Below are 19,844 nucleotides of genomic sequence, written 5' to 3'. Positions count from 1 at the left end.
CAATCTCTTGGGAAGAAGGAACTCTCTCCAAGCCACTAAATGGCAACTGATCCAGAATAGGTATACCCATAAGATGAGCATACTCCTCAAGTGTAGGCAACAACTGGAAATCCGGAAAAGTGAAGCAACAGTACAGAGGATCATAGAACTGCACTAGCACACTCATCAGACCCTCATCCACCTGAGTAGAAAGAATAGACAGAAGCTTCCCATGGCGAGCTTTGAACTCCAAGGGATCTAATACATAGGATGTCAAACTCCTTAACTCTTTCAAGTCGGGTTGTCTGAAACTGTACTTCTTCGTATTCCTTCTTTGCTTATCCTTGTCTGAAAAATTTGCAAATAGACCTCTTAAGTTCCTTGAAAATTTTCTCATTGTTGATGATATGGATGAAAATGAGTGCATGAATGCATGGATGCAATAATCACACTTAAGGATCAAGCAAGTCACACCACACAAAGGTCACGGGATGGATCAAGTCATCCTTAATATCAATCATCCATTTTGGTGGATTATGGTTTATACCCTATCAACACCCAAGTTCCATTGATATTAAGGATACACGAGAATGGATCGACCGCGAATCAAGGGTTTTTTGCAAGTCACGAGCATGGAGTCTCGGTTAAGAACCACCCAAGGGAGTGTACTATGGTTAACCCTAACAATCATGTTCTAAAATAGGTCCCCATAGTCATCATCTCATCTTTCGGATATTATCGGATAAACGACTACTCGTATTCCAAAAATATTCTCAAGAGAGACTCTTATGAGTGTAGTATCGAGTAACAATCGTATCAAATCTCACACTTAAACGACCTTCGCACTACGTCCTAAAATAGGCCAAGATGGGCTAGGTAATCTAAGGTCCTTGGCTTCTAAGGTTTATATTTGAAAGAGTAATGCCTAACCACGACTACTCGTGTGACATTATTGATCCCAACAAAACCTCCACCAAGTGAATGGGCTTGCAAGTCAACTTGCTAAGGAATAACTCCACACAAGTCAACAAGACTATGCCATTCTCCTATCATAAGTGCACTCGAGTTCGGGTATAGAACTCATCTCACAAGAAACCACCAAGCACACAAGCAATTGATATATCAAGCAATTCATACATTACAAACAATACAGTTATCCCAAATTTTGTACAAAAATATGTCACAAATAAATATAAACGTACAATACAACAAAGGCAAAAAGTAGGCTAAACCCACTAGGAAGACAATCTCCCCAACAGAGTCGCCACTTATCTGTAGCGGGGTATTCGTTACCTTTAGATTTATTGATTAAATCAAAAGTAAATCATACAATTCGAGTCGCCACCGCACTTCTATTTATCCAAAGGAAAGGTTAGAAAGCGAACAAAAACCAAGAAGTTTTATCAAATCAAAAACTAAAAAAAATGTCAGAGATCTGGGTAAGGGGGTTGGTTATGCAATGGGAAGGTTTTAAGCACCCAAAACATCCTTAGTACTCTAAGGGAGCCCTTTTTGCAAAGTGCATTGTAGGTTGGTATTTGTGAAAATATTTGTGCAAAAAAGATGGTGGAGATGAGAAAAGAACATACATTATTTACAATTTGTTGTTTGAATGGATGAACCCATTACCTACGTACCATCACAAAGGTAGGATCAAAACCTCATAGTTCGGGGTAAAAATCTCAAAATAAGTTGGTGAATTGTTTTGCAAAAGCCTTAAGGTCTTTTGTTATCAAAGGGAGAAAACTCAACCTAAACCAACAATCCACCATGTGAGGAGAGCTTCAACATACTAGTGAGGGATCCACCCTATAATAAGTATGGAAGACTTATAGTCCAATCACTAAGGATAAGGTGAGGTTTACATCAACCACTATGATATGGTTCTGTTCAGATGCGTGGATAGACACGAAGCAGGCATATTGATGACTGAATTCCATGAAGGTTCTTTTGGTACTCATTCTAATGGACTTGCTATGACAAAGAAGATGTTGCGAGCAGGTTACTATTGGCTGACAATGGAATCTGACTGTTGCAAGTTTGTGAAGAAATGCCACAAGTGTCAAATCTATGCAGATAAGATTCATGTTCCTCCAACATTGTTGAACGTCATTTCCTCTCCATGGCCTTCTCCATGTGGCGAATTGATATGATTGGCATGATAGAGCCTAAAGCTTGGAATGCACATCGTTTCATTTTGGTGGCTATTGACTACTTCACGAAGTTGGTTGAAGCGACATCGTATGCACATGTAACCAAGCAAGTTGTTGTGAGGTTTATCAAGAATCAGATTATATGCCGGTGTGGTGTGCCAAGTAAGATCATTACTGATAATGGATCTAACTTGAATAATAATATGGTGGAAGCTCTTTGCAAAGATTTCAAGACTGCACACCATAATTCTTCTCCCTACAGACCTAAGATGAATGAGGTTGTTGAAACTACAAACAAGAACATCAAGAAGATCATTCAGAAAATGGTTATAACATACAAGGATTGGCATGAGATGCTCCCATTTGCTTTACATGGATATCATACATCCATCCTCACTTTAACAGGGGAAACCCCTTTCTCACTTGTTAATGGCATGGAAGTTGTGCTCCCAGTAGAGGTTGAGATCCCATCATTGCGTGTCTTGATGGAAGCCAAGTTGACTGAGGTTGAATGGTGTTAGACCAGGTATGACCAATTGAATTTGATTTAAGAGAAGAGGTTAACTGCCATGTGTCATGGTCAATTATATCAGTAGAGAATGAAGAAAGCATTTGATAAGAAGGTCAGACCTCGTGTATTCAGAGAAGGTGACCTTGTGCTCAAGAAGATTTTATCTTTCAAACCAGATTCTAGGGGAAAATGGACTCCTAATTATGAAGGCCTCTATGTTGTGAAGAGAGCCTTTTTAGGCGGTGCTTTGATTGTCACAACTATGGATGGTGAAGAGTTCACTCGTCCTGTGAATGCTAATGCAATCAAGAAATACTTCGCCTAAAAAGAAAAGAACAACTCGCTAAGTTGAAAACCTGAAAGGGAAGCTTAGGCAAAAATGAGCGTCTCGGTGGATTGAAACTCGAAAGGCCGATCCAGGCAAAAATTAGAGACATAAAACAGAAAAAATTTATCTTGATAAATTGAGTACCTCGCCTTGGGGAAATTTATGCAAAAGATAGGGATCATGGCAAGTAACTGCAAGCTGGTTGATCTTCAGTCTTGAAGACTTTCTTGAGCATAATGCTTGGTTCTGATTCATCTTCAATAAAAGCTAAAAGCACAGCGGATATTGAAAGTGGTAGAAGGATTAGTGATCATTGTATTCAATGTAGCTCTTTTCCATGTAAATTACCATTTTTTAACTTTTGTAAAGATCTGTGGAGTCTTGTCATTTACAGACTACCATTCTATTAAATAAAGTTGAGCTTTTTATCCAATTATTTCCGCTCTTATTTATTCAGCTAAATAGAATTAAATTTTATTGTGATCATTTTTGAAATTAAATTTTAAAATAAAAGGCATGTTTTCTTAAATAATAAATGCAAATACTTTTTGATTTCATTAAGGAATATCAATAGTGGTTTGAAAAGCGGTAAGCCCTAAATGCGAAGCATTGTTGGTTTTTCTCCAAGCGGTTGGAATGATCCTTATTTCATCCCCAACAGCATTACCGCAGCATTTCAGCAGCCGAGTTTCGTTGGTTTCCCCAACTAAGTTTACATTTGCCTCCCGTGAGTTGTAGGCACGTCCTAGCAGCAGTTCGCACAGTTTGGCATAATTTTATTCCCCCCGCAAGTTATCGTCAGAGTTTTCACTAACCTCTGTTAGCCCTAATTCTGAGCAGTTGTGTAGTTGTCCCCTGCAGGATTGTCTCCCATTTAGTATGGTGCTGACCTAAACTTCCCCGCAGAGTTGATGTTGTAGTTTCCTCAACAGATCCTATCCTCTCTCCCCAGCCTGGGTTGATCCCTTTGAGGTGGATGATTCTTGTGCATTCCTTTTGCACCTTGTTCTCTCCAACAGTTGTTTCCCTCCTGTGTGGATTGGTGGAGAATTGTATTGATGATTCAGACCAGTGACATTTGCATCCTTTGTGATCATTTTTTCAGTATAATCATCATATATACATATACATTCATTTCATTATTGCATTACTAATACACTTTGTGATTCATTGTTTTTCTGATCCTCTGCTATGATGGTATACTTTTCCCCATGCAGATTTGGTTTATCTGTTCTCTTTCAATTGTAGAGTGTCAACCCATTAAGTAGAAAAAATTTAACTTTTCTCATTCCCCACTGAGTTACTTCCTCGTGGAGTATTGTTATTTTAGTTTCCTCCCCAGTTGATTATCTGGATGAAACCGCTCCCCTTGAGTTATATCCTCATTGGGTTGAGTCTTTAATTGACTATTTCTTTCTAGATCTTGCCTAGATAGATGCTTCTGGTCCCTTTGAGAGTCTAATACCCAGTAACTGGTAATATTCTTCTCAATTTTTGCAGATTCTTACTTTTTGCCCAATACCCGGCAAAAGTAACCCTTTACTCCCCAGCGGATTCGTTTTTTATGTTTCCCCAGGAAGTTTATCCTTGATATGTTCATCCTAACCGGTGACGAATATTCTCTTCCCCTGCTTTGAATTTATCCTTGATATGTTCATCTTAATCGGTGACAGATATTATCGTTTTGGTATTCTACCTAGTAAAAAGGTAGTTGTAATCCCTATTTTGTTCCCCACAGAGTTAATCTTTGATATGTTCATCCTAACCGATGACGGGTTTCCTTCTCTTTACAGTCTTCTGCCCAGTAACCGGTAGTTATAAATCATGTTTCCCTTTGCAAAGTTTATCCTTGATATGTTCATCCTAACCGGTGACAAATATTCTCTTTTCGGTATTCTATCTATTTGTTTGTGTAATTAACGTAGAATCTATTCAAAAAGTAAGAGTTGATATTGCACCCCTTGATATCATGAGTCCTAAACACCTTAACCCCAAGAGATTTGGTGAGTAGTGTGAAGAAGTTTGCAGGTAAAAGAACACTCTGAAATGATAAGGCAGTGGATAAGTTCGAATGGGTATACTAGAAGCTTGATCGGGAAGAAGGAAGATAAGTTGCGAATAACATCAGGTGTGTTGTGGAAAGAATGGAATCCATGGTTGACCTCCGCGTTGTCTCTTACATCACTTGAGGACAAGAAATGAGATAAGTTTGGGGTTGTGATCGGTCACCATTTACACTTAGTTTTCATCATCCATCCAGCATTGAATCTTCAAGAATCGATAACATTTTGATCTTTATCTTAGTTAATTTCTTAAGTTTATCGCATTTTATAAATTTCTGCTTGTTTTATGTTGCATTAGTAGTTCTTCTCTTTTTGTCGCATTTTATGCGTTTCTGTGTAGTACTGTTTGGTTTCTAGGTCCAACAACAAGTCCGAAAGGTGCGTACCGGAAGAATGGAAGTCAAGGACATCATGCAAAGCAAAAAAAGACAAAAACAGGGGGCTGACACGGGTGCCCGTGTCAGCATGTGGAGAAAAAAGTTGGTGGAATCTAGAATCCAGGGGGCTGACACAGGTGCCCGTGTCAGCTGACACGGCCCGTGTCAACAAGAGCAAGAGCTTGGAAACTTACAGTGAGCCAACACGGGCAGCCGTGTCACCTGACACAGCCCGTGTTGGCCATTTCGCCCCGTTTGCTGATTTTTCGTGTATTGACCCCTTTGTACGTCTGGAGGGCAGTTTGGGTATTTTGCATTATTTTTAGTTGATTGGAATCTATTTAGTCTGCATTTTGGCATAGAGAAAGGGACTTTTTGATCGTAGAAGAAAAGAGACAGAAAGAATAAGCGAGCATGCAAGGTATTTAGAGGATAAGAGATCTTCAAGATCGGAAGAGATTGAAGATCAACCTTCATCAATAAAAAATTGTAATGTCTCTAATTTGTAATTTACTGTCTTTGAATATTATGAGAAGCTAAACCCCCCAATGTTAGGGGGTGTCCCTGAATTGCTACTGTATGAATACTTTTTCTATGTTTTTATGATCATCGATGTTTTCTTCATTCAAATTATTATCCAACATTCTTAATGCTTTATTTTCTCAGACAAATGAAATTTTGATCTCTGGTTAAGGTTTAGGTCAGACGAACCGCCTTATCGCTTGTTGTATAATAAAACTCCGGTTTAATCACTTAGGAATGAGGATCAAATCGTAGTAATCGTTAATTCTTGATCAATTACATATTTCGTAACATCAATTTGAATAACTAAGGAATTAGGATTGAAATTGACTGTTAATGGTTTTCGGCTAAGGAATTAGAGAAAACAATTCTTGAGAATCGGTTTTGAATAATTACAACGTAGATGTTATATAATATGGAAGAAGCATTTTACAAAGCAATTCACACATCTGGTCCTAGCATGCTTTCTCATATCGGTTAAACAGTTTTTATACGCTTAATATTTTGATTTCTCGTTCTTATTATTTTTGAAAACACTCATCAAACCCCCTATGATCTTTTGTTCAATTGAATTATTATAAAGATTGGTACTTATTACGCAGTCCTCGAGATCGATACTCGGGATAACTCCAATTTTATTACTAAATTGGTGCGAATAGTACACTTGCTATTTTACCGATCAAGTTTTTGGCGCCGTTGCCAGGGACTGCCAAAGTATAAGTTGAAAAATATTTCAATTGGAATTTTGTTGCTCTGCAGCCAATTTTTTTTTGTATTATTGTTTATTCTAATAATTGTCTAATCTGTGTATGCGAGGCAAGACCTCAGCTGAATTTCTTTTTGACGCAGAACCAGAAAGATTATTGTGTGCAAGATGACAAAAAGCTAGGCTGGAACTTTCAGAAGCAACCCCTATTGTTTCTGAGTCTGAAAAACAAGAAGCGGTTTCAGTTCATTCGGAAGACTCCGAAGCCGTTTCTAAACCAATGGCTGATGCTCCACCTCGTGCGGAAAGACTTCTGGGTGACTATGGAGGTGCAAATGCTCCTACTGGAAGGTTAACAATTGTGAACCAACCGGTAAATGTTGATCTATTTCAGCTACACCCTTCAACGATTCGTCAACTCGAAAGGAGACCGTTCTCCGGAAAAATCAATGAAGATGCCAACAAGCATTTACAAAGATTTCTGACCATGACGACATCGATAAAAAGTGAGGGACACTCGGATAACAATTGGTGATGTTTCCGTTTACACTGTCGGAAGATGCCGAAGAGTGGTTTTACTCTTTACCCGCGGGAAGCATAACAGCTTGGCAACAAATGGAGACAACATTTTTGAATGAGTACTTCCCTGCTTCTGTGTATATCCGTAAGAGATATGATATTGTTAATTTCAAACAGAAGGAAGGAGAGTCACTCGGAGACGCTTACATGAGGTTCAAGCGATTATTGGTTGCATGTCCTACTCATAACATGGATGCAACTGAACAGATACAAAATTTTGTGAATGGCCTTAGAATGAAGACTAAGCAACTCATAGACACAGTTGCCGATGGCTCAACAAATTTTACAACAGCCACTGGAATAGAGAAAATCATTGAAGCCATTGCAGCAAATGAGCATCTGGAACTCTATGACCGCAGTGTAAGTCAACCTGAAGGTATCATTGATCTCAAGCTAGCAATCCAAGTTATGAAGATGGAAGATCAAATAACAGCTGAAGTGGAGAGAAGACTCAAGAAAATGACTCTTGACACTCAAACGATGGCACAAGTGCAACCGGTTCAACCTATTCAAGCCGTTAGTTGTGAAATTTGTGGAGGACGTCACTTCACCATGCATTATATGGCAACTGCACAATAGGTAGAAGAGATTAATTTTCTGATGCAGAATAATCCTTACTCCAATAAGTATTATCCTGGATGGAAAAATCATCCAAATTTTTCCTAGAAGGACCAATAAGGAAATGCTCAGAAGCAAGCGCCCATCCAATATCAAAGCCAACCACAACAACAATATCAACCACAACAACAACACCCTTACCAGCAGCAGTTTTACCAATCCCAACAACAATTTCAACAACGGATTCCAAGAAAAGCAGATTGGGAAATTTCCTTTGAAAAAATGGCAGCTCAAAGTTCACAATTTCAAGAGGAGACTAGAAGTAATCTGATAAACACTGGTGCTTCAATAAAAAATCTGGAAGTGAAAACGAGTCAGATTTCTCAACAACTCGCGGGTTTGCAAACATCGGGTGCATTATCGAGTGCTACAGTTACAAATCCACGAGAGCATAATAATGTGAGTGTTGTAACCACAAGGAGTGGTAAAGCAAAAGAAGTCCCTGAGAAAGATGATGACCAAGAAGACCAATTGCTTGAAGTTGAGTTGGAGATAAAAGAAAATGAGGTTGTTAGTGAAGAGGTGGCGGTACCTAAACTGGTGGTTAAAGAAAAAGTTAATGAATCAAAGTCGGTTGTCAAACTCCCTTTCCCCACAAGAAATAAGAAGAAAGAGAAACATGAGAAGAACTTCGAGAAATTCTTGGAGATGTTCAAAAAACTTGAGATTAACATTTAGTTCTTGGAGGCACTTGAGCAAATGCCCTCTTACGCTAAATTTATGAAGGATATTATTTCAAAAAAGAGGAGCACTGACACTGACTCTATTCTACTAACCGAAACTTGTAGTGCAATTTTGTAGGGTATGAAGATTCCGGTAAAGAAGAAAGATCGAGGCTCGGTAACTATCCCTTGCACTATCGGGGATAGATCTTTCAAAAAGGCCCTTATAGACTTGGGGGCAAGTGTGAGTCTCATGTCGTTATCCATTTACAAGAGGTTGGGGATTGGAAAAATGCAAGATACCAGAATGACACTTCAGTTTGCTGACCACTCTATGAAGTGACCTTATGGAGTGTTGGAAGATGTTCTTGTGAAGATTGATAAGTCTGTATTTCCGGTGGACTTTGTCATCTTAGAAATGCCGAAAGATGAAGAGATACCACTCATTCTTGGTAGACCATTTTTGGAGACAGGGAGATGTTTGATAGATATAGAAGAGGGCACCATGACTCTAAAAGTTTATGATGAAGAGTTAAAAATTGATGTGCGTAACACCATGAAATACAAAGATGATGTGGCCACCAGTCAACACATAGAGGTGATTGATCAAATGGTTCTGAAAGAAAATCCTCTAGGTGAACAAAAATTGCCCTTGGAGAGAGTTCTAAGTCTGTCAATTTCTGAAGACACTCAAGAAGTAGATGAAAAGGAGAGGGAAGTGTTAACTATGATGGCAACACAACCACCCTTTAAGGGATCCCGATCACTCCGATGGGAAAACTTGAGGGAACCCTAGGTTGAGGAAAAGAAAGATGAGACCAAGAAAGTGGCTGAGCTGAAACAATTGCCTGAAAATCTCAAGTATGTTTTTCTAGATCCCGAAAGGAAATGCCCGGCTATTATAAGCTCTAATCTAGAAGTTTCTCAAGAAGACAAGTTTGTCAAGGTTCTTACGAATCACAAAAGTGAAATGGGATGGGCGATAGAAGACTTGAAGGGAATTAGCTCTACGGTTTGTATGCATAAAATTCTCATGGAGGATGGTCACAAACCAGTGGTGCAACCCCAAAGAAGACTAAATCCTGCAATGAAGGAAGTGGTTAGGAAAGAGGTTGTTAAACTATTAGATGCTGGGTTAATTTATCCCATATCCGATAGCTCTTGGGTGAGTCATGTTCATGTGGTCCCGAAGAAAGGAGGGACTACAGTTATAAGGAATGAGAAAAATGAGTTACTCCCTACAAGGACAGTCACGGGGTGGCGTGTTTGCATCGATTACAGGAGGCTGAATTTGGCGACCAGAAAGGAACATTTTCCATTACTATTCATTGATCAGATGTTGGAAAGGTTGGCAGGTCATGAGTACTATTGTTTCCTAGATGGATACTCTCGATACAATCAGATAGCGATTGCACTAGAAGATCAAGAGAAGACGGCTTTTACTTTCCCCTATGGTATTTTTGCTTACAGAAGAATGCCATTCGGGTTATGTAATGCACCAGCCACATTTCAAAGATGCATGACTTCCATTTTTACGGACATGCTCGAAAAGCATATGGAGGTCTTCATGGATGACTTCTCGGTATTTGGTTTTTCTTTTGATAATTGTTTAACTAACCTTTCCCTTGTGTTAGAAAGATGCCAACAGACCAATCTGATTCTCAACTAGGAGAAGTGTCACTTCATGGTGCGAGAAGGAATAGTCTTGGGTCATAAAATCTCTCACAAAGGGATAGAAGTGGACCAAGCCAAGATTGAGGTAATAGAAAAGCTACCCCCTCCTCTGAACGAAAAAGGTATAAGAAGTTTCTTAGGGCATGCGGGTTTCTACCGCAGGTTCATAAGAGATTTCTCAAAGATAGTTAAACCCTTAACTACCCTGTTGGTTAAGAACAAGGCTTTCATCTTTGATAAAGAGTGTGTTATTGATTTTGAAACTATAAAAAATAAATTGGTGACGGAATCAATTGTCATTGCCCCAGATTGGTCTCTACCTTTTGAGATCATGTGTGATACGAGTGACAATGCAGTGGGAGCAGTTCTTGGGAAACGTAGAGATAAACTGTTGTATGTCATATATTATGCTAGTCATGTTTTGAACCCTGCACAGAAGAACTACGTGACTACCTTGAAGGAGTTGTTAGCTGTGGTCTATGCCTTTGATAAATTCAGGCAATATCTATTGGGTTCTAGAGTCATTATTTATACTGACCATGCTGCTTTGAAGTATTTATTTGCTAAGCAGGACTCTAAGCCAAGACTGCTGAGATGGATCCTACTCCTCCAAGAGTTTGATGTGGAAATTAATGACAAAAGAGGGTGTGAAAATACTGTGGCAGATCACCTTTCTTGGATGTCCCCCATAGAGGAGAATGAGGAAAAGCGTCCAATAAAGGATGAGTTTGCTGCAAACACATCCTTGCGGTTATTGGAATGCCTTGGTTCGCAGACTATGCAAACTATCTAGTAGGCGGGGTGATCCCTAGCGAACTCGACTCTCATCGGAAGAAAAAGTTTATGCATGATTGCAGGTTTTACTTGTGGGATGACCCATTCTTGTACAAGAAAGGAGTAGACAGGTTGGTCAGAAGATGTGTTCCCGAAGAAGAACAGAGGGATGTCCTGAAGGCTTGTCATGATTCTAACTATGGTGGACACTTTAGTGGCGATAGAACTGTTGCCAAAGTCCTCCAGTCAGGCTTATACTGGCCGACAATTTTCAAAGATGCTCAGCAAGTAATCAAAGAGTGCGAGAAGTATCAAAGGATGGGAAACATCTCGAAAAGAAATCAGATGCAGCAAAACCCCATGTTGGAAGTTGAACTCTTCGATGTTTGGGGTATTGACTTTATGGGACCGTTTCCACCTTCACTTGGAAAGAATTACATTTTGGTGGCGGTGGATTATGTATCCAAGTGGGTAGAAGCAGTTTCTCTACCAACAAATGATGCAAAAGTGGTAGTCAAGTTTCTGAAAGAAAACATATTTGTCAGGTTTGGAGTGCCAAGAGCTCTAATAAGTGATGAAGGAACTCACTTCTTAAATCACCTAATGGAGAAGCTACTCTTGAAGTATAATGTAAAACATCGGATAACCACTCCGTACCACCCGCAAACAAGTGGTCAAGTTGAAGTGTCAAATAGGCAGCTGAAACAAATCCTGGAGAAGACGGTTAACGCTTCTCGCAAAAATTGGGCGAGTAAGCTTCATGATGCGCTTTGGGCATACCGAACTGCTTTCAAAACGCTGATTGGTATGTCCCCTTATCAATTGGTATATGGTAAGGCATGTCACATACCCTTGGAACTTGAACACAAAGTTTGTGGGCTTCAAAATTCCTTAACTTGGATCTTGTGAAAGCGGGAGAATCCCGAATCCTTCAACTCCATGAGTTAGAAGAATTTAGGAACTGGGCATATGAAAATGCCAAAATCTACAAAGATCAAACTAAGAAATGGCATGATAGAAGAATCCAAAGGAAGGAATTTTAGGAAGGACAAATGGTACTATTGTTTAATTCAAGGATGAAGTTGTTCTCTGGAAAACTAAGATCGAAATGATCGGGTCCGTTTGTGGTACACACGGTATATCCCCATGGAGCAATCGAAATAAAAAATCCATCCAATGGGGACATTTTTAAAGTGAATGGCCAAAGATTGAAGCCTTACAATATGGAGCAAGAAGTGGGCCAAATTGATGTTGTTCATCTTGTCTGATAAGATGCACAGCCGTCGAGCCAAGCGACGTTAAACGAAGCACTACGTGGGAGGAAACCCACACTTTTTTTTGTCTAATTGTTTTCTTTGTTTGGTTGTGTGTTATTTACTTGTAGGTGTGAGCAATGTTTGCCAGAGGAGTTAATAATCGCGGGAGAAAAAAGTCTCTGGAAAATTCGGGAGCAGAAGCCTGGCACAACTCATGAAAGCGAAAGTAAGAAATTGAAAAATCAGGGGCCTGACACAGGTGCCTGTGTCAGGTGACACGGCTCGTGTCAGGAGGTACCAAGGAAGTGTCAAAAAAGGGGTTTCCAGGGGCCTGACACGGGTGCCCGTGTCAGCCCCTGCGTGAAATAAGCTGCTTTTTGGAAGAACACAGCCCGTGTCCTTGAGGTGTTGTGTGCTGACACAGTCGCCTATGTCAGCTGACACGACCGTGTCAGCTAGCGCAGTGTGATTTTTTTCAAAATTTTGTATCGTTGGTGCATGGGCCCACCATCGAATTTCCCCAAATAAATCCACTTTATCACCCATTCTCTCCTCATTAACCTCTTCTCCTTCCTATTCTCTCACATCCATCTCTCTTTCTCTTAAAAATACCTAAAAACCTCCATTTTTCTCACTTAAAGCTCCCTACTTTCACCTCATATCTCCATCCGTCTTCACAAAAGTTCTATCATTTTCCATCCTCGACCTTCCTACGGTAATATTTTTGCCAAATCTCCCTTTTCAATTTATAGTTTCTTTTTGTTGTGTGCAGGTAAGAATATGTCTCGCCGAGTAGGAAAAAGCAAAAATGTGGCGGAATCATCCCGGCCACGTCAAAGGGCGAGAAGAACCCCGAATGAGCACGACATTGTGTTCGAAAACTTGGAGCACCAAAAGAGGTATGCGGTTCATCTTAAAAGAAAATTAACCCCCACCAGGTACATGTGTAATGGCACTTTGTAGGAATTGGGATTGCAAGTTGAGGTTCACCGTATGTTCCACACCTTAGGAATGTTGGAATTCATTCAGCTAGAAGCGCCAACTTTCGCGTGCATTACGCTTAAATTCCTGAGTACCATTGAATTTAAGCTGAAAAATAGGTGGAATGGAACGGAAAAAGAATACTACGGTACGTTGCAGTTTCGATTATTTAATACTGATATGGAATTGTCTGTTGATAAGTTAGGGAGTATCCTAAAACTCCCATTCGTAGGCCCTGGAACGGTGCCCGATACGTTTGTACCGGCGGAATTTTGGACCGCTATAACAGGTAACACTAAATATGTTTCCAAAGGGGCAAAAGCATTGGGTATCCATAACCCGTGTTTCAGGTATGCACATAAGCCTTTGGCGTACACCATGTTTGGTCGCGGAGATAGCACCGGTGTCGCCACCCAAGGGGAGTTGTTCTTTCTGCACAGTATGGCAACACAAACCCCAATCAACCTAGCAGCATTTGTAGCTGACTACTTAGGTAGAGTTGGTCGCGCTACTTCAGGCGACATTTCGGTTGGCGGCATGATCACACATATTGCCGATCATTTTGGATTTGGTGCTGCACTGGCTGACTCTCCACAGGTGCCAGGTAAAAATAAAGTAGGCATGGCCGCGTTGATCCAACAAGGCATGATTGCGGTAAAACAAAATTATTATTCTCTTATTTGCCAAAAAGTCCATGTCCTTGCTTTACCTGCTTATGATTTCATCAGTATTACTAACAGAGACAACTGGCTTTATGACTGTCCCGACCTGGATGAGGGGGACGGAGATTTTCTTGATTCTTTGCCTGCAGATGAACATATGGAAGGTGCACCGAGCACCGAGGAGCCTTTTTACAAGCAACCGCAAGAACCGACTCAGGCTTCAGGGTCCTACTCCATGCCGCAAGACCAATGGGGTTGGATTCAGGGTGAGATCGGTCACCTTCGCACGGAGCAATCTAGGCAAGGTGAGGAGCTCACCAGGTTCGGAGTCGAACAACGCCGTCAAGGGACGGTTTTGGATGAGATGAACGCGATGATGCAACGCATGATGTTGCATTATCCGTAACCGCCCCCACCTCCTCAGTAAACATTGTGAGTACCCCTCTTATATTGACATTAAACATTGCAGACAACGTTTGGTTGAAGTGTGGGGGGGTTTTTTAATTGTTTTGTATTTTATTTTTCTTTGTGTCTGTTGTGTTACTTTGTTTGTCGTTGTGTGGCTGTTTTATTTTTTTAAGTTATAGATGAAAGTGGATTATGCTAGATAAATGATGGACTAGTGAATAGTGAGGGAAAGACACAACTCCAGATTTGCTCCCGAGGCAACCTGGAAGGTGATACAGCTGAGAAACAAAATGTTGGACGCAACTTGGAAACTCTAGACCGAAAGAGGGGAAGGTAAGCTCAAGCTGAAAAAGAAGTTGTTTATCATAAAGAGGGGTTTGGAGCCTGCAAGCTTATCCAACATGGTGAGATTTCAACATAACCAAACACAAAAGAGCACATTCAGGTATGACTTTATCTCTCTAATTTTGCGTAAGTTCTACTGATACAACACAATACAAAGACGCACACTGAGGCACGTTGTTTATTTTCACCCTTTTAGCCTTCCTAGCCATCCACAATGTTGTATTTATCCGTTTTTAATTCCGTTGAGCCTGTACCCCCTTGTTTGTGTAAATCGTCATGTTAACCATAAGCCAAACACTTCCTACCCTCGCTCGGCATGACTGTTGTAGTGTAAAATTTGTGCAAAAAGATAAGTTTGGGGTTGTGATCCTTAGAAGTAATTTTGGAAAAGGGGCAAGTGCAACAAAAAGAAAAGAAAAACTGTGTAGAAACATCCGCTTCCATCGGAGAAAAAAAAAGAAAAGAAATGAAAAATAGAAATGAAGTATGAGCACTTGCCTAGGTCATAGACTCATGCATTAATGTGATACTCAAAAGAAACAAATTTGAGTGAAAAAGATTCAAGATTGGATAACACCCCATAAAATAATTCGTGCACAAAGAAAAACAACAACATGAATGTCGGGTTCTAAAACCTTTTGTCATCCATTTTCTTGTCTACTCCCCTGTAGCACCTCAAATTTGCCCTCCTCATTCATGCATTCATTTTAGGTCATTTAACATTTCATATTGCATTTCATCATGTCAATCAGAATTAGCTCCAAGAGTTTATCTTCCAAGAAGCTTGGATATCATCCAAGTCACTTTGTGGGTTCTATCTGAATGATCAGTCAACACAAGGGAAATTGTGCATCAACTAGGGTTTTACTCAACACTCGAGGAAGTTTGTATTCATCTGGGTATCAAAACAATCAAAGTAGGGTTCCTCAAGGATTGAGATGCATTCTTGGTTCGAAGGTCTTATGGATGTTGTGTAGAGCTCTTGGGAGTTAGGGTTTCAATTTTAGAGGTTTTCTTTAAAGGATCAAGCTTAATGGGCTCAGTACAGTTCAAAATTCAATTGTGAAGTCAAAAGTCAATTGTTGGTCAACTGAGGGTCGAATAGCTAGGGAATGACTTGAGATACTTCTAACATGTTCAAATGGGGTCTATTCATCATTCAAAACATTAATCTTGAAGGAACAAAGGTCCAGTGCACAGGTTACCAAATTTGGAAAGATGTTTCTGAGTTGTCATGCTCGCTAGGCGAGCAGAATGGTTCGCCTAACGAGCCCTAAAATAAGCCACCAGAGTCACCTGCGTCCAGAAGAAACTTCCTGAGCTTTCATGCTCGCTAGGAGAGCAATCCTTCGCTAGGCGAAGCCCACGCTTCTTCCTTTGCTCCAGTGAGCCTTGATGATGTTGCTACTGGAATTACTCGCTACTTGTTCGCTGGATGCTCGCCTAGCGAGTAAGTGCTAGCTATGCTTTTATCCAAGTCTGGGAGTGTTCGCTGGAACCTCGCTGAGTGCTCGCCTAGCGAGCCGTTCGCTACCTCACTCGCCTAGCAAGCTTGCTGATGTACCAAGATCATTTAACATTTTTCATCATCGAGGAAGCTCCAAATGAATTTTTCTCAGACATGACAGTTGTAGATCTTTGTCACCCCTTTCCAAAAAGTCCTATTTCAAGGCCATATGATGAACTGTTGAAGAGTTATGGGTCTTGAATGATGAAGTGTGCATGAAGGCTTTAAAAAGGCATAACTTGAGATTGACAAGTCCAATTGGTGTGGCTTTTTTTGCTATGGCTTTATTTTGAGAAGTACTTCAAAATGGAATGCAAAATGACCTATAATTTTGCATGATTCATCAATGGTGCACGTCATTTTTCAAGCTTTCTTGCATGAAAAGTCAAAAGGACACAAGATGATATCATGGAATATTCTCACATGCCAATCATTGGGAATTTATTCAGCATTGTTTTTTGGGCCAAATCCACCTTGGAATTTGAGCCCATGCATTCCCATATGTGTGGAAGAGTCATGCATGCACAAAATTACACCTTTGCAAAATTGCCATTAAACAACATTTTGTGTTATTTCTTTCATATAATGATGATTAATCAAGTCTCAAGAAAGGATTAGTGCATTAAACAAGGTTGTCCATGTGCAAATAAGGGGGGTGTTTCCAAAAATAACAAAAAATCTTGGACTTGAAATTCCTTCATTTTGAGCCCACCAAGCCAAAAAATCAGAGTATAAACTCTAAAAATTCATTTGAGCAAAACCCTAATTCGTGCAGCCTCTATACACTCTGAAAATCTGACTTTCCAAAAATCATCTCATACTTTATTCTCATCAAACCTCTCCATGCATCCATGAAAAATGAAAACCAGTAGCAAATTCTTGATCTACACACTCTAAGGATCACAAACCACCCTTCATTTAAGTCATTCCAAGCAATTCCTAAACAGAGCTTTAATGGAGGTTGCTTCTTGAATCTCAAGATATGGACCGTTTCAAGCACAATCAAAGGTAGCAAACATTCATAGAGGATCAAGGGAGGTATTCTGGAGCCTATCTCATCACCATACTGAAGTTTTGGAAGGCGCCATTTCCGGTAACTCAAATTTCGACTCTCTTATTTCACTCATTTCTTATGCCTAAATGAAACTACATGTTATGGTGACGATGTAGATGTGTTTACTTTTTAAAATGATGCAATATTGAGTGAGAAATCTTGATTTAAAGTTTTGATGTTCAAACTTGTTGGTTGTGATTTGAGAGATTGGTGAGGATTCATGAAAAACTAATAGGATTTTTGAGTTCCTAGCATAGGGTTTAGGGGGGTAGCCCCATTTTCGTAGAGTTCCGGGCCGCGCGTGGAGGAGGCCGCCGCCGGCGGTGGCCGGAATCCTCGGCGTTACTGTTAATGGTCGGAGTGTCTTGAGGAAGAAGACGATCCCGTGGCCGTTAGATCTTGTTGACTTTTTCTTTTGATCCAAAGGCCCACATTTTTTCTGATTTTGTTTTTAAATTATTTTATTTAGTCACTTAAGTGACTTATGTGACCAATTGACATTGTTGCATATATGTCACATGCCATGTATATATTTCATCCCGTTTTATTTTATTTTTTAAAAATAGCAAAAATACTTAAAAAGTTCTGAAATTCTTTGTGAGTGATCCCTGTTGAGTCCTTAATTTTCTGGTACCATTGCCCAATTATTTCATGACACGTGGAATTTAATATGAATTTCTGATTCATTTATGTGCATTTTTGACCATTTGCATTCAAACCTTCATGAAATCCCATATTTTAACCATTCTGACCCAAGCTTTTGAACACACCATCCTCATACATGATAATAAGATGTGGTAACTGGTTTGATTATTTTCTATGTCATTTTGCTAAGGTTTGACACATGAATTTAAATGTTGCGTTTTTGGACGTGTTATTGCATTCTCAATTTCTCGATTTCTGTTTTCATATCAAATGAATTTGGATGCTCCTGATTTTTTGCATGATGTTTATATATGCTCAGTGGAACCTTGTGTTAAATTCTCATGAATTTAGGATGCATTTTCAGTTTGATTTGGATTTTTGAAGTTGATGTTTGCATTTTAGTCCCTATTTTGATGCGTGCTTAGCATGAGGCACTTGTGCCATTTCCTTTGAGTGTTGAAACCAATCCTTTTGCACATGTTTTAGTATGTATGTCATGTCTTGTTGTGTGGAGCCGTGCCCCCTGACTTTGAGTTTTGATACCCTTTTGATGCATTTGTTTGGCAAGAGGTTTAGGCCTCCTATCCTTGGTTGTTTTTGTGAACTTTTGTGAACTTTAATAGCATGATTCATGTGGTTACACTTTGATTCTGGTTTGGTGCCTTTGCACATGTGTTCTCCTCTATTCTATGATGCTTCTATCAAGTATTTATGCATTTATTCATAATGAGCTCCTTTTTGCATTCATTTGAGCATGAAAGACGCATTAGAGTTTCATGATACACATTGTTTGATTTTGGTCCAAAAGTGATTCTATGCTTATGATATGAACTTGGAGGTTTGAATATTGATTACCTAGCTCATTTGACATGCTTATGATGTGCATACCTTGCTGCCATGATCATTTCATCTTGACACATAATTGCATGAACTTGTCTATAATGCTTTTGTTGCATTTTGGGGTGTTTTGGACATGATTGACTTACACTTTGCTAAGTTGGATTTAAATAACTTTTGATTGATATTTTAGGAGTCATTTGGTTATGTTTGTGTGCTTGATTGTCTAATCCTTGACCCTTGCCTCATGCCTTTACCTTTTATGACTCAATGTTGAAGTTGAAGCATTTTGAACTTGTATGTTGACTGGTTTGACTTTGATGCATCTTTGGATGTTTAATGCTTTTGCTTTGGTCTTGTTGAGTTGGGTTCTTGAGACACTTATTGAATTGATGTCACTTCTGACTTGGTTCTATTGTATCCTCCTTTCATCATTCATGCTTTGTTGTGACATGTTTTCTATTGCACCCGTGCCCTGTTTACCTGACACTGTTGTTGCTATGATTCTTCTGTTTGGTGCAACTCTTGATTGCACCCAATCTTGTTATTCTAACTTGTTTGTTGAGTTTTTGTGAGGGCTCACATGACTCTTGAAGAGATAGCTTGCTTGGTATTCCACTTTATTTGTGGGATACCGTTTGGAGATTTATTCTGATTGCTTTGCTGACTTGCTTTCTTTGATGGTGCTAGCTTGAGAGATCTCTGGGTTTCTTGCTTCTTTAGTTGTTGTTACTTCGATTCTTTATCCATGTGGTAGATCTCTTGATCCCTTTTACACTTTTCCAGCATTTTACCATTTTCTTAGTTCGAAGACCTCGGTAGGAGGCAATGTTTTTGTGTGTTTACTTTTGTGCCCAAAGACCTCCAAGAGGAGGCATCAGTGCTAAAGACCTACATGAAGAGGCAATTGACGGATAAAAGGGATTAGTAGTCAATCCCCCGTTATTCAGTGTGTCGTTCTTTATGCTCGCACTACGTGTCGATGCTTCAGAACAAAAGCCCAAGATCTTTTGTCCGGTCAGTCAGTGGAGAGGGTTCCATCTTTCTGAACCCCCACGCTTTGTCATGAGCTCACCCTGTCCAGGGTTAAGAGCTATGAGGTCTTATCCTCATTACCCTTTTGATCTGCTCACCCTGACGTTCGATGTCAGTGGTTAAGAGCCCATTTGATTACCTTTCCATGGCTTGTTTGTCGACGTTGAT

This window comes from Lathyrus oleraceus, chromosome 2, assembly GCF_024323335.1.
Source record: "Lathyrus oleraceus cultivar Zhongwan6 chromosome 2, CAAS_Psat_ZW6_1.0, whole genome shotgun sequence".
Taxonomy (NCBI): domain Eukaryota; kingdom Viridiplantae; phylum Streptophyta; class Magnoliopsida; order Fabales; family Fabaceae; genus Lathyrus; species Lathyrus oleraceus.
This window is presented reverse-complemented; position numbering follows the sequence as displayed.